This window comes from Caretta caretta, chromosome 6 (assembly GCF_965140235.1).
Source record: "Caretta caretta isolate rCarCar2 chromosome 6, rCarCar1.hap1, whole genome shotgun sequence".
In the NCBI taxonomy this organism is placed as follows: Eukaryota; Metazoa; Chordata; order Testudines; family Cheloniidae; genus Caretta; species Caretta caretta.
Window position 1 is genome coordinate 12,660,923 of NC_134211.1, and position 12,879 is coordinate 12,673,801.

Consider the following 12,879-nt stretch of genomic DNA (forward strand, 5'->3'; position numbering starts at 1 on the left):
AGCCTTTATTTCTGGAACACTGAAGTCTTTGACTTGGAGGTGCATCAAATGAGCACTGCAACCGTACGTTATTAGCTTGGGACTCTCGTCACACTCTTCTAAATTTCTTCTCATTTTGGATACATATGCAGCATTGTGTCTGACCAAGCTGCATACTAGACATTTTGAAATTGTTTTTAGTTTGTTATAGCTTTTACTGCTACTTCTTGTAAGTATTCTGCTGTGTGCATTTCCTGATGTATCAATTGTTTCTGTAAGGAAGAGATTCCCTTCTTCTGTTGTCACACAAGCACATACAACAGGATCATTGTGGACATTGCTCCACCCATCAAGACTCAGGTTAACAATTTCACCCTCTAGACCTTTTGCACACTGCTCAATTTCTCTTTCGTACACTTTATCCAGCAATTTGCCTGTGACATCTGTTCTATTGGGTGGACTGTATCCTGGTCTTAATGACTGTACCATGTTAATGAAGTGTGGGTTCTCAATCATACGGAAAGGAGAGTTTGTTGCATAAACAAACTGGGCAATTTTTTCATCAATTACCTCTTTTTGTAATCTGCTGGTTTTTATCACAAACTCATCTTTTTATCACAACTGCATCTAAAATGGTAGTACCATAGAGTAACAACTATATTTTTTGCTCAAACATGAGAATTCAAGAATAGTCCAGAAGGAAGGAAGACGGTCCTTAAGAAAGAAGTATGAAATAAAAAAGTTTACCAACCTGAAGATCTTGCATGTTCTGACATGTTCCTTTCATCATCTTCAATGCAGCTTCCTCCTGAGAAGGAACACTTCTCAAGATGTTTCATTCAGGCAACCAGGCCTTGCATTTCTTTGTTGCACTGTTTGTATTTTGCACGCATGCATTTTGCACAGGTTGAGGAACTTCATTAAAATATTCCCAAACTGGGTCTCTTTTACCGCCTGCTGCCATTATAGGTTTTCCCTTCTGGTGAGAGACAGTATGGTAGATCTCAAATCAGTGAAGGCTACACTCAAAAGACCTCAAGGCTTCTGAAATATGCTGCGCAAACAGTTTTACTTTTGTTTCTACTGTCTGTCCCTCCCTTCTCACATTTATCTCCAGACTTCTTCTTCTCCTTGTCCAGATCTATTCTGCCCCCAACAATCTTCTATTCATTGAACTTTTTGAAACTTTGCACTTTCAGAGAGAGGTAAGGGATTGACTCTGTGTGCACAGATTTGCAGAGGGACAATAGGGCTGAGGTCTGTTGTTTCTCACCTCTCTCTGTATATTTATTTTAAAACATTTTTGCTGTTAACAAGCATGTTATCTCTGGAGATACAAATCCACAGTTTGAGAACTGCAAAACTAAGCATCTCTGATGGTATCTTCTAGACTGACCATTGAGTCCCATTGGGTAGATAGACAGATTAACCTAAATAATCTATACAGAAACCCCTGGAACCTCAGAAGATTGGGTCCCTAATCCATGAACTACTGGAACACATTTACAAAACTTTTTTAAACATTAAATGAATATATTGTCTCATACTATAGAATTAGAATTTATAATCCCTATTCCATGATGAGATATCTTTGAGCTATAATGTATCTTTCTTTTTTTCTCAAAAAGCATTTTATCAAAAAAAAATCCAATTTAAATCCTTTTTTTTTTTTTTTTTGGTTTTTAAAAAATCATTGATTTTTATCCACCCTGGGGCTGGCAAGCAATACACAGATGCCCACAGCAAAGGCAGCTGGGCCAAGAACTTCAGTTTAAAATGGAGAAATCTGCTGAGGTATATTCAAAAACAGATCAGGTCACAGCCTGATGTCTCCTTATTCACTGCCTGCCATATCTTGGTTTGGGGTGCAGGGTGTACAGTGCAGGCTGGTCCTGCAAATAAACAACATCTGGGCAGCCTCCTTCCCCTTGAAAAAGGGTCTGTTCAACTAATACTAAGTGCATGCTAGAGCAGAGGTTTAACTATGGTGTTGGTCTGTCAGTATCTTGTGTACCTGCCTTTTCTTGCCCCTCCCACTTTTAAAATTGCCTTGCAATTATTAACTGTTGTCCAGTTATGTAAGTGTATAGTAATTATCTGGTTAGGCAGGCGAGGATCAGAATAGTATCAGGGTGAAAATAGTTTTTGCAAAAAGGTCACTGCACAGAGTCTTCCAAGCTTACCAGGAACAAGTTGGAAGCTGACTAAGCAACAATTCCATTCTGCAGACCTGATCCAGGGGAGGGGGATCAATAAATATCCCAGATTGTCATCAGCTGAAAAAAATCCCAGAGGGAGAAGAGAAGACAATAACAAACTGTTTAGTTGCATGGAGGAATACTGCAAACTCTAGGAGAGAAGTCTGCTGTAAATAATTCAGTGCATCCAGTAGATATTACTGTGATAGATGCCTAAAAATAACTAAGATTCAGGTTGTATTTGAGGTAGTTCTGATTATCGCTGCAATTAATGACCATAGTTGTCTTAGCAGTTGGATTCTTTCCTTGCTCCCCCTCCACAAATGCACCTAAGTGTCTTCCTCTTCCTTACTCATGAGATGACAATGAAGTGAAAGTGCTGTGGTGTTGTCCTACTGTGTGCATGAGAGGCTTCTTGTAACTTGACAGTGAATAGCTGTTTGTATTGTGGTAGTGATTAGGAGTTTCAGTCATGGGTGAGGACCCCATTGTGCTAGATGTTGTACAAACCCGTAACAAACACTGTTCCTGCCTCAAAGAATTTACAGGCAAAGTAAATCTCAGGGTTTGTAAGATAATTTATGTTAACAAAATAGTAGAATTGGACTATGTACAATTCCAGTCTGTCAAAGAAAAACAATTATTTCCCTCAAACCATTTTGAAACAACTAGATCCCTTACTAGTTAAGTAAAAACAGGAGGGCTTTTCTGTGATCTACCTGGGAAGTGGCTGTGCCAGTGGTGAGGAGCTCCTGAAGAGTCTATATTGGTGTGAAAACAGGAGTGGGGGAAATTGCCTACTTGAAGAAAAATACTTTGTTCTGCTTCGTTATCCTGGTAAATGGAGTGTGAGCCCTTTGTAGTTGACCCTGTTTGATAAGGTATAAACACTTAGACCTTGTCTAGATTAAGATTTAAAGGTGTGGTAGAGTTACTCAACTCAGTGTAATTAACACCTAAAACTCTAGTCAACACAAAGCAATTGTATTCTAGAATATACAAAACTGGTTGAGTTTAGGCTTTTTAATATCTTTAGCATAGTATGTAGCATGGTCTAAATACAGTTCTTGTAGCAGCATGACTACTTTAGTTGAGTGTGACTTTTTTATCAAAACAGTTATACGGGTCCAGCACCCTGGTGTGGATGCAGTTACATTAGTCTAAGGTACCTTTCTGTCAATATAACTTATTCCACTTTCTTCATGGGAATAAGCTGTACCAACATAAGCACCTTTGTAGTTGTACAACTGCATCTGCACTAGGGGTTATATCAGTTGAACTACACCAGTATAAAGTGTATAACTTGAGTGTGTTGACAACCTGTAAAATTTTATTATTTGACTATAGTTTTAGATCAAAGTAGGTAACTCGATCTAACATCACACCTTTTAAATCCTAGTCTGGACTAGACTTTAGTTCACACTATCTAAATCACGTTGGGTCAGCCAATATGCAGAAACACTAACTCAGGAATCTGTCCTTGCAACAAAGCCCGATGCCAACTCTGTCCACGTATTTATTCAAGTGACACCATCATAGGACCTAATCACATTAGCCACGCCATCAGGGGCTCCTTCACCTTCACATCTACCAATGTGATATATGCTATCATGTGCCAGCAATGCCCCTCTGTCATGTACATTGGCCAAACCGGACAGTCTCTACGCAAAAGAATAAATGGACACAAATCTGACATCAGGAATCATAACATTCAGAAACCAGTAGGAGAACACTTCAACCTCTCTGGCCACTCAGTAACAGACTTAAAGGTGGCAATTTTGCAACAGAAAAGCTTCAAAAAACGGACTCCATCGAGAAACTGCTGAGCTTGAATTAATATGCAAACGAGAACCTGGGTTTGAATAGAGACTGGGAGTGGCTGGGTCATTACACATATTGAATCTGTTTCCCCATGTTAAGTATCCTCACACCTTCTTATCAACTGTCTAAATGGGCCATCTTGATTATCACTACAAAAGTTTCTCCTGCTGATAATAGCTCATTTTAATTAATTAGCCTCTTACAGTTGGTATGGCTGCTTCCACCTTTTCATGTTCTCTGTGTGTGTATGTATATATATATACACACATATATACATACACAATCTTCTTACATAGATGTTCCATTCTATGCATCCGATGAAGTGGGCTGTAGCCCACAAAAGCTTATGCTCAAATAAATTTTTTAGTTTCTAAGGTGCCACAAGTACTCCTGTTCTTTTTGTGGATACAGACTATCTCAGCTGCTACTCTGAAACCTGATAAACTAAAGACAGGTTTCAGAGGAACAGCCGTGTTAGTCTGTATTCGCAAAAAGAAAAGGAGTACTTGTGGCACCTTAGAGACTAACCAATTTATTTGAGCATGAGCTTTCGTGAGCTGATGAAGTGAGCTGTAGCTCACGAAAGCTCATGCTCAAATAAATTGGTTAGTCTCTAAGGTGCCACAAGTACTCCTTTTCTTTCTGATAAACTAAAGTCACTCACAACCCTGGATAACAGTCTGGGTCTGTCTTCCTTGGCTATGCCACATGGCCACCTGAACCTACATAAAGCCATTCACCCGGCTACATCTCCTTTGTCTGGAGCCTTGTCTCCTGTCGGTGTATATGCCAGACACAACATGAACTTCATTGTGACAAGAAAAGGAGTACTTGTGGCACCTTAGAGACTAACCAATTTATTTGAGCATTAGCTTTCGTGAAGCATCCGATGAAGTGAGCTGTAGCTCACAAAACTAATGCTCAAATAAATTGGTTAGTCTCTAAGGTGCCACAAGTACTCCTTTTCTTTTTGCGAATACAGACTAACACGGCTGTTACTCTGAAACCGTTCATCGTAACAATCCTTGTCCAGTGTCAAGGCTTCACTCACCAGGTGGACAACCCAGAACACTTGGGCATTGGAGTCCCTGTCCTAGTTCCCACACCTAATATGACAATAATCACAGATGCATCCTTCACAGACTGGGGAACCTGCATGGGCAGTCACACAGCACAAAGTACTTGGATACCTTTGGAGGCCATGATGCACATCAATCTCCTGAAACTAAGAGCAGTCAGACAGGCCTACAATGCATTCCTCCCATTCACATGATCCTGTCATGTCCGGATAATATCCGGCTACGTGACAGTCATCTTCTGTGTAAACAAAGGGGGAAAATCCCTCCCACTGTACATAGAGATCAGCAATTGATGGCACTGGTGTATCCAGAGCCACCTCAATTTCTTTGACATACCTCCCAGGCACTCAGAACTTGTTGGCAGACAACCTCATCAGGCATTTTGCCATGGATCATGAGTGGGAGTTGCAGAATTCATTATTGAACAATATATTCACTCAGTGTAGTACGCCATCTTGGACCTGTTCATGAACAAGAAGTTCACTTTGTATTATTTCAGAGCAGCATGGGGTCAGGACTCCAGGGGCAATGCTCTTCTACTGTACTGGACTAGCCACTTGAAGTATGCTTTTCCTTCCATCCCACTACAACCCCAGGTTCTATGGATGATTCGTCACCATGAAGAATGAGTCATTCTCCGTGCACCCTGTTGGCACAGACCATGCTGATTTCCAGACCTTCTACAAATGTCAACCTGTCAACCCATCCACATTCTGTCCTTATCAGACCTGCTAACTCAAGAGCTGTGGAATCAGACATCCCAACCCAAACTCTCTTCACTCACAGCTAGGTCTGACTCCCATCCTAATATCAAGAGTGTTTGTGTTCAATGGCCATTCAAACTCTTCTTAATTACAGCAGGAAAAACTACCAGAAAATTTTGTTTGCAATGTTGTAGCTGTGTTGGTCCTAGGGTGTTAGGGAGACAAGGTGGGTGAGATAATATCTTCTGTTGGACCAACTTCTGTTGCTTTTGAAGCTTTCTGAAAGCTTTTGAGCTACACGGAGCTATTCTTTAGGTCTGAGAAATGTACTCAGGTTTCCCAGATCTGAAGAAGAGCTCTATGTAGTTCAAAAACCTTCCTCTTTCACCAACAGAAGTAGGTCCAATAGAAGATATTACTTCACCTACCTTTTCTCTCTGCCAGAAAATGTTTAGTCAAATTGAGGTGTTTCTTTACCTGTTGCAACAGAACCAGTTATCAAGGGCAGCAGGTATTCCTGCTATTTTAGACTACCTCCTCGCTCTCAAGATGTTGCGTCGTTTTATTAGGTCACTGCAGCTTCACCTAGCAACAGTTAGTGTATTCCCTCCTTCAGTAAATGGTGGTTCTACTTTTACTCATCCAGTAATAACCAGATTCCTGAAGAGTGTAACTGCCTTCCACAAGTAGTGAAGCCACTGCTATAGTGGAACCTCGATCTCGTACTTTCAAACCATTGCCCATGTGCTCCATGTCCCACCTGTCTCTGAAGGTCCCCTTCTTGGTCACCATTTACATCAGCCAGGAGGGTGGGTGAGCTGGATCCCCTCGTGGCTGACCCGACATACACTGCATTACATAAAGAGAAGGAATCCATTTGCCTCCAACTGAAATTCATCTTGAAGGTAACTTCCGAGTTCCACATAAACCAGTCAACTCACTGGTATCTTCCCTGAAGCCTCATGCCTCAAGTAAGGAGAAGAGATTTCATTCTCTCGGCGTCAGGTGAGCATTCGCATTCTACCTGCAGAGAACAAAACTGTTTAGAAAATCATCTGGCTTTTTTGTTGCTATGGGAGAGCGAGCAGTGGGACAAGTGATATCTGCTCAGAGACTAAGTTGGTTTCTGACTGTTCCTTTGCTATCAGTTGGGTCATCTCCCTCCCTTGGACCAAGTGAGGGACCTTTCCACTAGAGCAGTAGTTTTCAACCTCTTTTCATTTGTGACCCCTAAAAAAAAATTTTGAATGGAGGTGTGGACCACTTCGGAAATCTTAGACGTAGTCTGCAGAATCCCACTAGAGCACAGGCGATCTCAGTAGCAACTCTTCAGGAAGTGTCTATGCTGGACATTTGTACAGCAGCAACCTTGAATTTCATCCATGCTTTCACTAAGCATTGCACTTTGGTTCAAGCCTCTTCTCCTGACGCAGCCTTTGGAATGGCAGTGTTACAAACATCTATATGGCTGGCATCCTTGCACTCCCCTCCTCCTATTTTGAGTACTGCTTGCCAGCCACCCACACATGGAATAACTAGAGGGACCAGCACTCAAAGAAGAAATGGAGGTTACGTGCCTGTAACTGGAAGTTCTTTGAGGTGTGGTGTATTCTGCTACCCATCCTCCTTCCCCTCTGCTTCAGATCATCACTGGATTCACCATAGAGAAGGACCTGGAGAGGTGGTCAGTCTGCACCTTCCATTGTGCTCTCAGTGCTGAGCACGAGGAGATCCAGGGCACATGTGTGAACCAACAGACGCTATTTGCTAGTTTTTTTCGGTCTCAGGTACGTGATGCGCTTGCATACCCACGTATAGAGTACAGATGGGGCCACAAATCTCAAAGAACTTCATTACAAGTAACTTCCATTTATTTACTCACATGCAGCTCTCCTGTTGTACTGCAACGCTCCCTGCTATTCCAATCCTTTGCCGTCCTTGAGCAGAGGTTGCTAGTTATCTTGAATAGCTGTGCTTGTTGCTGCAGACTGCTTCAGAAACTAAACTTATGTAGCCAATCATGTCACTTGCAACCAAAGTTGAATTTCAGTCTCGGCCTCTTGAGGCAAAATACTCATGATCTGACTTGATATGCCTCAGGTCAAGTCCATTTTATTACCTACCTTTTGTATAGCTTCATCTTGGAAGCCCTGAAACGCCCTTCTTGTTTCTGGCATGGCAACCAGATTTTCCTTCTGTTGGGACTAGTTTGCAAGAATCCTGTTTCTCCCAACACAGATGCCCCTGTGCCTTTTTAATGTTTCTGTCAGTTTGTACCAGAAACTGCATCGGAAAAGTGGGATCTCTTTCCAAAGCATTTGAAGTGAGCATTTCAGTAATCTGGGACTAGTGATGTATCTGGAGTTGGGCAGAGTGCAAGCCCAATGCAGCCCACAGTCTGACACTGCAGTTTGCCTCCACCCTCCTGTTCTATATGTGGCTGTTGCCCATAAACTATCGAGCCTAGCATGCTGTTATGCTTCGATATGCTCATCTTCTGTTCAGATAGAGCATTGCACGCTGGGACTGGTAGTCTCTTCAGTCTTTGTATTTAAAGAGATAAGGTTACTATAAAAATAGTGGACAGTATGTGTTACATGTAGGTAAAAAGTAATGCTGGGGGGAAGGCTGTTTTCTGAAAGGACATTTGACAGTACTTTTTGTGTAGTCCGCTTCCCTTTAGTCTATTAAGGGAGAAACCACAAACACAAAAATACCCTTAGTTAAACCTTCTCACACGCAGGTTCATTCCAACACAGTGGTAAAATCACCAGAAGCCGCTGAAGCATTGTTTGCTCCGTTTCCACTAGTGCAGCTGAACTGTTGTGACTGCCACAGGGAGCTATTTCTAGAATTCCCTACTATAGATAGGACCTCAATTTCTAATGTAACAACCAGAAGAGAACCTTTGGGTTTTCTTTAATATCATAAAGAAGGGGAAAACATCAAGCCTAACTGACTTGCTTGTTGGCACAAAGAACCTTTAAACATAACTGAAAGGCTTCCTTAACACCCTCACACTTTCTCTTCAACCTAGGACTTATTTTAAAATAGCACTACAGATCTCCAGTGTGGTCGCCTGACAAATAAAGCTGTCTCAATTTTTTCACTTTGTTTTGGGCTGGGTGTGCCCCAGTCAGTATCCTTAAAATCTACAGCTATGCAGCTTTCCCAGAAAGTGAGCAGAAATGAAACTTCCAGTGTCTGGACTGAGTTTTGGTTCTGTGGGGCTGCCAGACTATAGATACTTCCCTTGGCCTGCTTCACCCCTGCTATGTAGAGTGACTAACATTCTGGTTTTTCAGGAAAGTCCCAATGTTGTAAGAATCCTGGCAAATCATTCCCTCCCTTAGCTTGTGCAAAGGCCAGGGGTAGGGGCAGAACTGTAAAAGAAATCCTTGGGGAGCAGGGAAAATGAGATGCTGTGCCAGTCCTGATTCAGTGGCAGGATCCAGACTTCCATTGTAGAGATGTATCATATGTGCATTGGAGGTGGGGAGGGTGTATGGTCTCAGAACTTGTTTCCAGTGATACGGTTACAGACTAGGATAATGCTTCACTTCTTGATCTGGGGCTTTCCTCTTTTTGACCCTCCCAGGGGACAAGAGCCAGATCCCAAGGGGTTAAAAGGAGCTGGTCTCTTTCACTCCCATCTTGCAGGAGGTGGCACGCTGCAAGTGTGCATCTTGCAATGAACACAATGTGGTAAGCCAGTCACTATTGCTTCTTCTGACTACTGTCAAATCCTAGCATTCCCTCCTGATGGGAGGCTTACTGCAGCTGGGAGGTGGGATCACAGGGCTTCTCACTTACAGGGGAGTTGCATTTCTAAACATTTTAAGACTTACGCAAAAAGCACAGTACTTTGCTGTGCAGTAGTGTAGCTCTGGCCTTATCTTCACTAAGGAGCTTTGTACCTGTTTTTTCAGCTGTGGTACAGCTGCACTGGTGCACAACTTCCTAAAGTACATTAGCTGCTAGTGTGGTCAAAAGATTTAGGCTTGAAGCAAACCTTTCCTGAATCAGCATACGGGCACTAATGTTTCTTGCCTCCTGAAATGCTACTGGTTACCAAGCCTTGAACTTAAGACCACAGATGTCATACCACTACAGCTCAAAATCCTGGACCAAAGTTGCATAGAATAGGACTCTTAATTGCTGTGTTTAACTGTTAGGCATGTGTGGATGACCAAAAAAAAAAAACCTTTAAGGCCGGAAGGGGCAATTATGATCGTCTAGTCTGATCTGTATAACATAGGCCTTAGATGCTCACCCAGTAACATCTGCATTAAGCTCATAGCTTCTGTTTGAAGTATAGCATATCTCTTAGAAAGATACCCGGCCTTTTAAAGATTTCAGGTGATCAAGAATCCAACAATGAGGTTGGGAATTTAGCCTATTGGTCTTGTCCTACAAATACATCTAGGTGTATTATTATTAAAAACAATAGCAGAACTACTGAGAGTATTCTTACTGGGGCTAATAATAAGTGCTATTCCCAGTGGCTAGTGTGCAAAATATGGCTCTGAAACTGCCACATTAAGATTATTCAATATGAAATCTTCATTTATAACTGTTAGTATTGAGACCCTAATTTGGCCATGTTTGTACACCGCTAACTATATAATAAAAATAGACTTCCTAAAGTCTTAATTTGTCCTAAGATGGCCTTAAATGTAAACTGGCTTTATCTTACTGTATTTTATTTAAAAAAAAAACCAAAAACTTTTGTTGAATTAAGAATACTATTCATATTTGCAATCTGTTCTTGAAATGTGGCTTCTAAGACTGACGTTACCTTTCACTGGAGTTGAACGCTTAACCATCTACAAACTATGCAAACAAGTTTGAGAACAAAAAAAATTTGTTGTAGAATATTTAGCTAGGTAATTTTTAAAACCATCATTCATAATTTGCATGTTGTTGCATGTCTTGCTGATAAGGTGGCTACAACCTTATTGTTCAAACTAACGTGTTGGCTTTCATGAAAGCGAAGCTCAGTTAATGAGGTGTTATCAGTGGGTAAATTTCTCTGGCCGGATGGTAGAAAATACTTTATACATTAATCAGTGATTTTTGAAGATGTTGTTAGATCAAACTTGTAAATTACTTGCAAGTTGAGGTAGTCAAAATACAGTAAAAGTGTTATCTGGCAGTTTACCAAGCAGAAAGCTCTATAAATCGGCATTTCTGATCTTCAGTAGGGTTGCCAGGTGTCCAGTTTTTGACCAGAATGACTGGTCGAAAAGGGACCCTGGCAGCTTTGGTCAGCACCGCCGACCGGGCCATTAAAAATCTGCATGGCTGTGTGGAAGTGACATGTCCCTGCCGCTCCTAGGCAGAGGAGCGGCCACAGGGACTCTTCGTGCTGCTCCCGCCCTGCCCTGAGCACTGGCTCCACAGCTCCCATTGGCAGGGAACCGCGACCAATGGGAGTTGTGGGGGTGACGCTTGAGGGTGGAGGCAGTGTGCAGAGCTGCCTGGCTGCGCCTCCCCTTAGGAGCAGCAGAGATACGTCACTGCTTTCAGGGAGCTGCCTGAGGGGAGTGCCACTTGGATCTGGCACCCTGAAACCCCTCCCGCACCCAAACTCCCTCCCAGAGCCCGTGTCCCACACCCCCTCCTGCGCCCCAGCCCTGAGTCTCCTCCCGCACCCAAACTCACTCCCTTTTAGTTTACTGGAATTTTTGAGTTACTGCACCACCCATTCCCCCAACATGCTGGATAACAAAGCTTTTACTGTAATCCACTCTTAAACCACATCCTTTTGCATCATTTTAGCTAAATTGGTTTAAGAAGTGCACCTTAAGCTAAACCAGTGCAACTTTCTCCTGTGGATATGGCCTTAAGATTCCCCTTGTACCAAAGAGCATTGTCTAAATAGACAAGACTGAAGGGCGACAAGGATGAAAGATACAACCTACAGTGATCAGGGTGATGGTTGGCAAGTTAGTTGTAGCTTCTTTAAATGTTCTGGTTTTGTGTTTATGATCTGGCTTTATAATGCATCATGGGATCTGGGGAGAGTGAAGCTGGCAGCAGAGAGAGTGTGAAGGATGGGGAAAGAGGTCAAATCAAATGGCAAATTGAGTCCAGGATCTAAGCTAGTTATTCTGATTATCATCTCTATGTCCAGAGGTGGTAGTGCCTCCTGCTGGGGGATTTGTGTCTCTGGGATTTGTTCTTCCCATGCAAGTTACTGCTTTTACTCCCTCATTTCCCAGCTCACTTGGCTGGGGTGGGGAGTCAGATCTGAACCTGTAGAGAGGGCCCGTGGATGAGCCTCAACACCTGCCACCTATCCCACTTCCTTTGCTCCAAGTGCTGTAAACCTGCTTGCAGAGCACTGTGGTCTCAGAAGCATCTTTATACTGGTCTCCCCTATTCCCTGTCTGTTACTACTTTTTTGTGCCAACAAGGCCGAAGATTACACTAGGCATACAGAATGCAGGCACGTTTTAATCAATAACGTGGTAGGCGTGCTGGAATCTAAATGTACAAAAGACAAAATTCTGTTTCCCATCTCAAGACAAAATATTGATGAGTTGTAAAGCCCAGCTAATGTTCTTGGTGAAAATTGGGGGGCACTAGCCTCACTGCACATGAACCACTGTCCCATCCCTTCCTTGTGAGTTGAGGTGTGGTCAACACTTGAGGCCAGTGAAGATTCTAATCCCATCTGTCCCCCATCTTGCCTAAAGTGCGGGAGTTTATAGGCAGCGGGGGGAGCAAATATGGAGTTACAGCTGCATGCTTTCTGGTAGTGGGGGCAGAGGTTGCTTAGCTGTTCTTGCTGTTGCATGGCCTGCATCTAGGGAACTGACCACAATAGCTGATTATTTTCCCTGAGCAAAAGGAACTGGGTAATAAATGTGTGCACCAGTTAGCCAGTGGTAGATATCCCAGAATAATACCGGAATGACATGTTGACATGCTAACATAGCTGTTCCTCCTTTCTGGGAGGGTGGGGTGCTCATTTCCAGTGTAATACCAGTCCGGTGACGTGAGGCCCTCTGAAAACACAGGCTAGATTTTTTTTTTTTTGTGAATCTGGAAAGTATCTTCAAGCAAGGTGTCTAATTTGGGGTTATTGTGACA

General features: G+C 42.6%; 1 protein-coding gene across 4 annotated transcripts in view; it reads left to right on the top strand.

Annotated features, from left to right (window-relative positions):
- Window positions 1-12,879, top strand: part of KDM2A (lysine demethylase 2A) — a 90,779-nt gene that overhangs the window by 23,314 nt on the left and 54,586 nt on the right. Inside the window, exon 3 of one of the 4 annotated variants that reach the window (XM_048852447.2) lies at window positions 9,380-9,486. The exons of the other annotated variants lie outside the window; for them this stretch is intronic. The gene's annotated coding sequence lies outside the window, so the exon portion shown is untranslated. The remainder of the gene's footprint in view (window positions 1-9,379; window positions 9,487-12,879) is intronic. 4 annotated transcript variants of the gene reach the window in all.